The sequence below is a fragment of the Helianthus annuus genome, chromosome 11 (assembly GCF_002127325.2).
Source record: "Helianthus annuus cultivar XRQ/B chromosome 11, HanXRQr2.0-SUNRISE, whole genome shotgun sequence".
NCBI classification, from domain to species: Eukaryota; Viridiplantae; Streptophyta; class Magnoliopsida; order Asterales; family Asteraceae; genus Helianthus; species Helianthus annuus.
The window spans coordinates 10,389,338-10,396,525 of record NC_035443.2 but is presented as its reverse complement, the minus strand read 5'-3'; positions in this window follow the sequence as shown (position 1 = coordinate 10,396,525).

The window sequence follows — 7,188 nt, the reverse complement described above, 5'->3', positions numbered from 1 at the left end:
TAACTTTACTATTTAGCACAAAATGTTCAAGTCTTTTTGGTAAAACAACTTTCTTACTTGATCTCCTAAGAGAGGAACTTGTTCCCTCAGATGGGTTGATCTCATCATTTGAGGTACCAGTGTCCTCTGCCCTACCAGACCCTTCACTACTACTACTTTCAACTCCAGCTGTAGAATATTGATGTTCAACATTGCTTGGAGTGGCAGATGTAGAGGGGAAAGGTTGCTGATCATCACCAGAAACCTCATGAGATTCACTATTCCCCTCTTCATCATTGGGAACTATAGGATTTGTTGTTAACACTTCAACACTATCAAAAAAATTTAGATGATTTAACCTATCAGTTAAAGTTTCATCGTGATTGGTTAATTAGTTTGATTTATAAGGAAAGACAGTTTCATAAAATTTTACATCTCTAGAATAAAATTCTTTTTATTGTCTAAACTCCACAATTTGTAACCTTTTTTAACATTTGAGTAACCAATCAAGATGCACTTTTCAGCATTAAAAGAAAGTTTATCCATATCATTAAGTATAGTGCTAAAGCATAAACAACCAAATATCCTAAGGGTGTAGGGAGTGGTTAAACACTTTGAGTGGCAAACTAAAAAATCAACCAATGAGAGTGTGCCATGTCAAAGTGGTAAACTATGCTCAAAATGTTGGCAATGGTTTAGACACTTGGTGAAGTGGTAAACTATTTTTTTTAAAAAAAAGGAAAAAGGTGTGATTGGTTGAGATTGGATTGGACCCCACCCCACAATACCCTCTCTCTCACATCTCTCCCTCTTCCCGAATCGGCATACACTCGCCGATTTTCCAACCATTTCGGCAAATGATGTTCGGCAAACATAGTTGGCATTGGTTTGCCACTTCGGTAAAGTGGTTTTACCGAAACCACACCGTATGCCCTAAGATGTGCAAGAGAGGGTTTGAAACCAAACATTAACTCATATGGACTCTTTCCTAAAAGAACAGATGAAGGTAACCTGTTAATAAGATAAACAGCAGTCAAGATACAATCAGACCAGAAACTAAGTGGAACACCACTTTGAAACAATAGAGATCTAGCCAAATTCAAAAGATGTCGATGTTTCCTCTCAACCACACCGTTTTGTTGTGGTGTATAAGCAGTGATGTAACACCTCGAAATTTTGTGTCCAATAATGTGTTAACACGTGTCATTTGTTTACACGTGGCATTAATATTAAATAAAGGACTAATGTTGACAAACCTTGAAAGTATATAAATTCGAGGGTTATAAATGTCAAACAAAGATAAATATACTGTATAGTATCCCTAAACGATGCTCGTACCTTCAAACGAATAAATCACGGATCGTACGGAAGCGGAACGCAGAAGAAAGTGAGAAATTACAAGCTACAGGGGTTAACTGTGCCAACATGTTTAATTATACCTCTGAGTGACCATTTAACGAACCCGAGGCTTCGTAACAATAAAATACGCTCACTAGAATATGATATATAAATCTCGCGAAGTTTCGTTTTAAAACGAGAAAGTTATGATCAAATCCGTGTACAAGGGGTTAAAAGCGTCAATAATAAAAGTTAAGACCTTTCAGATAATATTGAAAATAACCAGAGGACTTAATAATTCACATAAATAACGCGAGGCCCTTAATCGTAAATAATCGAGGGCCAATTCGCAAAGTTACCCCTTCGGTTCCGAAAGGTCAGGTTATTAATTACAAAGATTCGGTAATCATTGCGAAAGATTTGGCAAGATTCTGATCATGATTACAAAGGATTTAAAAATCCTGAAAACATAACCTAACGCGACCCGCGTAAGGTTTCAAGGTAAGTTGAGGCGGGCCGCGAGCCTCCTCTTAAACGCGCCTGGTTAGTAAACTTCAGGCGACCCGCGTACAAAGTGCCTGGTTCCCCCATGCGGGCCGCGTCAGGCGCCCAGATGCAGAAACATGCTTAACTTGGCTGTTCAGCCTTCCAAGAGCCATGATCTGCATTTAAACACCTCCAAATGACCCCTAAACGACCCCTAACACTAAGGACAAGTGTTGATCAGTTGTGGTGTGTGCTAGACTTTGTTGTCAATCAATTGTGGTGCTTGAAACCACTATATAAAGCCTAAGTTGCAACCATAAGTTCACACCCCATCATCTGCATCATTTGGTCATTTCTGGAGCTCCAACTTCCTCTCAAGTGGTCACATTTGGTGCATAGGACCTCAGTAAGTGTTCCACTCCTTTCCCATTTGAGCTTTAACTTAGTTTTAGCTTAAAAGTCGATCCGTCGTAACTAACGGTCGACTTAGCGATAACTCACAAATGATTCAGTGAATTGTCGAATCAAGAATGGTTATGTGTTGGTAATTATGTGGGTAATAAACCTCTAAAAGGGTTCCCACTGATCACCACTCTAACTATGTCAAATGTCGAGTCAAACGTGCACCCAAAAAGTCAACAGAATGTCGTTTTGGCGAATCTTGCATAATCTGTAATGTATATACTATGGAACCTGTTTTGATGATCATAAAACATGATATTAAGTATATAAACTTGTTTGCGCTCGTTTGAATCGACCATTTGCCATATTGACCCGGTTCGGAGCCGAATGTCGCGAAAGTTTGACTTTTGCTTTGACTTCAGTTCTGACCCGTTTTAGTGAGGTATAGATATGCCTTAGGACTCTCTTAGGACCAGGTCACGTGATGGTATAACCCTCTGTGACCGGTTCATCGTTTGTCCGAGTCTTTTTACGCATTTCCGTTAATCGCCTAAAAATTGACCGTAACGCCCTTTTTAAAATAAAACGAGTATTTCGGACACGTGAACGGACCATAACCTTGCTCACTAAATTATAAGCATGTCCTTAAAGTCTCACGTCAATCCGAGGTCTAGAATAGGAGTTATGCTAAATAGCGCAATAAAAAAATAAACTTTTGTAATAAACGGCGCAATTAGCATAACACCTATCTAAACCAAGATTTCGTCACCAAAACTTCTACCCACTGTATTAAAATAATATTTTGGGAATTTTAAAGATTTTTAATAATTTTTACCTCGCTCATAACCTGCGGTTATGGCTACGGTTCGGTAAATACCGAATATGCCCTTTTCGGCCAAAACATGAGTTCTACAAGGTCTTTTGACCCGATTCCAATTGCCACTGATTTTAAATAATAAATAAAGTATTTTAAGCTTTATAAGCTGTTCAGGAAACTCAGATTTCCTGTAGAACTCGAAAAGCTCTTTAAAAGTCTTTAAAATGACCGAAAAACCCCTACGGGGCATAATGTTAACTTAAACTCGTTACGGGCATCACGGAAGGTATCCTAATGATACCTCAACCTCTTTAAGGCATATTGACTTAGGAAACAAGCGTAGGACTCTCACGGTTACCCGTTACGCCTATTGCGCGCACGGTTCGGCTTATGTAACTAGTTTACATAAATTAGCCGATACGGGTCAAACCATATCATTTCAACCCCAAAATCTAGAATGTGAATATTAAACCCATATAAAACAAGTCTCTGAACTTGTTGGGTGAGAACCACATTCCATTCACGGTTTTCGCCTTTCCGCGCGATTAAACCGTATCTATCTTTTGAAACCAACCGGTCTAGGCTACGGCTAATATAAAGACCCGTTAGGATTCTAATAGGTTATCTTGAAAACCTTCGTTCCAGAATAGGGAGCCCCAGTAAAAGATATCGGGGATTTAATTGATTAAGGAATATACATTGCAAAGGTAAATACTTTTAACTTATTTTCCCTTATACGGGCTTGGGATACGGTATTTTAAATATACCGCTTGGTCGGGTGTAGAAACCTTTTAATCGGAGATGATTAAATTGCATAATCCCGTTTTAATCTGTATTGATTGATAACAAATAACGTTGGGGGTTAATGACCATGTCCTGGATATCCTTGGCTCATTTTAAAAAGTGAATGGCCACGACGTAAGCACAAGGTGTAGGCAAAACACCTCCTGTTGCACATGTATAACGTATACTCACTCGTGAGAGTATTCTTCTTGTGAGATTATATTTGTGGTGTGTCGATTAATCTTGTCCGGCTTGTATTGTATAATCACCGGCCCTAAATGTTGGACAACCATGTAAATCGGATACAAGATTTTTATTAACAAAATTGTCCCAAGTATAAAAGATTAATTTTGCCTTTGGGCATTTTAATCAACGTGCCAAAATATTTTGTGCCTTGTGCATTCAAATCAATTTTCCCAACTCTTTTCAAAAGAGTCGGTTGAATGTATTTACCAGTGTAAACTGACGTATTTTCCCCAAAAAGATTAAGTGCAGGTTCCTAAACGTAAATTGGCTGGTATTAGCTCCCTAGCGTCGTGATAAGTCTCGCAAGCTTGATTGCAGTATCTGATGGAACAATATTTTATTATTTTGATCCGCTGTGGATATATTCGACTTCTGTAATACATTTGATATTACAACCAGAGGTTGAAGTATATATTTATCTTTAAGCTTCCGCTGTGCATTATATAATTGTGTGGTTTGACTATATTGTTGCCAACATCGTCACGGTAATCCCCCACCGGGCCCACTGGTGAGACACGTGGAAATCGGGGTGTGACAGTGGCGGATCCAGGAATATTTTTCACTGGGTTCACTTTTTTAGATACTCCAATTTCATGTCACTGAACATAAAGAATTTCGGGTCGGTTCGATAGTTCGGATCGGGTAAGGTTCACCACATACATCAAAACTTGTTTATTCTCAACTCAAAAACCCAATTTCATCACCAATATTAACTTAAATAAAACAAACAGATGTATAAGATTCAGTAACAAATTCAGCACCAAGATTCAGTAACAAATTCTGGTTTAAAAACCCCAATTCAAGTTTATTCAGCACCAAGTTTAACTAACAAATTCAAGTTTAAAAACCCCAATTCAAGTTTAAAAACCCTAATTCAGATGTATAAGTGTATAACAAACTATAATCATAAATCACTGATGTAATAAAAAATTCTAACCTTAATCAATCGCTGATTCGTATAAGAAAAACAAAGTGTCGGAACTCGGAAGGCGGAGCGGCGGCAGCAGACGGCAGCAATCGGCGAACAGGTCAGAGGTGGAGCTGCTGATGTTGTTGACTTGTTTCTGTAGTCTGTTGTGTTGTGCGGCGTACGTTTGGACGTTTGGTGATATAACCCTAAATGGGTTTTATTGCATTAAAGAAAAAGAATTAAAAGAGAAATAAAAAAAAACGGAACAAAAAGGGGTTGAAACGGGATTCGAACTCGGGTGTATCAGGTAGAAAAGCGCGGACATAACCAGTGGAACCAGGCTTCTTTTGTTTATGGGTTCTCTTTATAATTTACTTATGGGTTCCTTTTCAGTTTTTTATATATATTTACACTAAAAATTAAAAACCGAATGGGTTCCCGGGAACCCGTACTTTCTACATAAGTCCGTCCCTGTGTATAAGAACAAGTTGTTTGATGTAAAATGCCTTTAGATTTACAAAAACTATCCATTTTACTATTTATGAATTCAGTTCCATTATCACTTCTAAAAACTTTAACCTTTTTCTTAAACTGAGTTAGAATTAACTCATAAAAACTTTCAATATTTTCAAACACTTCCATTTTATTTTTTAACATGTAACACCAAACAACACGAGAATAATCATCAACAACAGTTAGAAAATATTTAAACCCATCTCTACTAGTAACTTTATATGGTCCCCAAACATCTAAATGAATCAGATCACCTATATTTTTTGTTTTATGTTCACTTAATCGAAAAGGAACTCTGACCTGTTTAGCTCTATGACAAGTTTCACATGGATTTTTTGCAACATCGACAACACCTAGATCATTTTTTAAGATTGACAAGATCTGATCAGCAGGATGCCCTAATCTACTATGCCATAAATTACTGTTGTTCAAACTATTAAAGCACAGATTAATAGAATTACCACCTTTATTAACAAAGTATAGACCATTATCCTGTTTACCAGTCACCAGGGTTCTCCCTGATTTTGAATCCTGAAGCAAACAAGTGCTTTCAATAAACACAACAGTAATTTTGTTATCTTTAGACAACTTATAGACACATAAAAGATTAACACTATAAGTTGGAACAAAAACACATCATTTAAAATGACATCTTTAGCAAGTTTTAAACTACCAATTTTAGACACTTTAGCCTTTGTTCCATTTGGGTGAGATATGATCCAACTAATCAACACAAAGTAACACAAGAAATAGCGACAAAACAGGTGACAAAATCTTATTAAACCAATCCAAAATAATTTGCCCCCAAATACCCAAAAGATCTTACGAAAGTAAGATCAAATCAACACAATGTACAACAGTACATAGATGATCATCCACTGATGATCATCAATACAAGAATACAACCAAAACCTAGATGAATAATCTCTCAGATACAGATGAGAGATCATTCGTATAAATCTCCAAACTCAAACTCTAGCAGAGAACAATAACAAGAGAGAGAAACTAGATCTGATCAACTAAACATAATGAAAGAGATAAACTCTTTAAATACAATGAAACTTAGCAAGTTTCACTTTAGTCCAATACTCCTGTCAAACGGCAACTGCAGTCCTTGATTTTACACATGACACCCTTTAGATATTTTGATACTTGAACCTGTTACAACAACTTGTAACAACTTAACAAAACCATTAGATGAAACAAGCCCAATAACAAACTAACCAGAATGTAACGAGCCCATTGTAACAACCCAATATGTAATAAGTCCAATAACAAACCAATGAATGAATAAAAGAAAATGCAACAAATATTAGCCCAATAACTAATATTTTCAACACTTTGACTACTCTATGTTGGGACAAAGCAACAACATAAATCTCCATGCGGTGTTTATTAGATAGATACTCGGGTCATAATTGACAGAGGCATATGTATGTGTATCAGTGTAATCACACAGAAAATTACTGTACAAAATCATTCAACAACTCAAGACCATTAAAAGACAAAATTACAAAACAGTTTCATCAGGTAACTTTGACTCTGTGATTTCTCCATAGCTGGCATGCTCTGTTTGTTGGAATGGTTTTAAACGGCTAAAAACTGTAAATTCTTTGTGTGTGTGTGTGTGTATATATATATATATGTGTGTGTGTGTGTGTGTGTGTGTGTCTTATATTGAGGGAGAACAAACTATATAAACAAAGTTCACAAA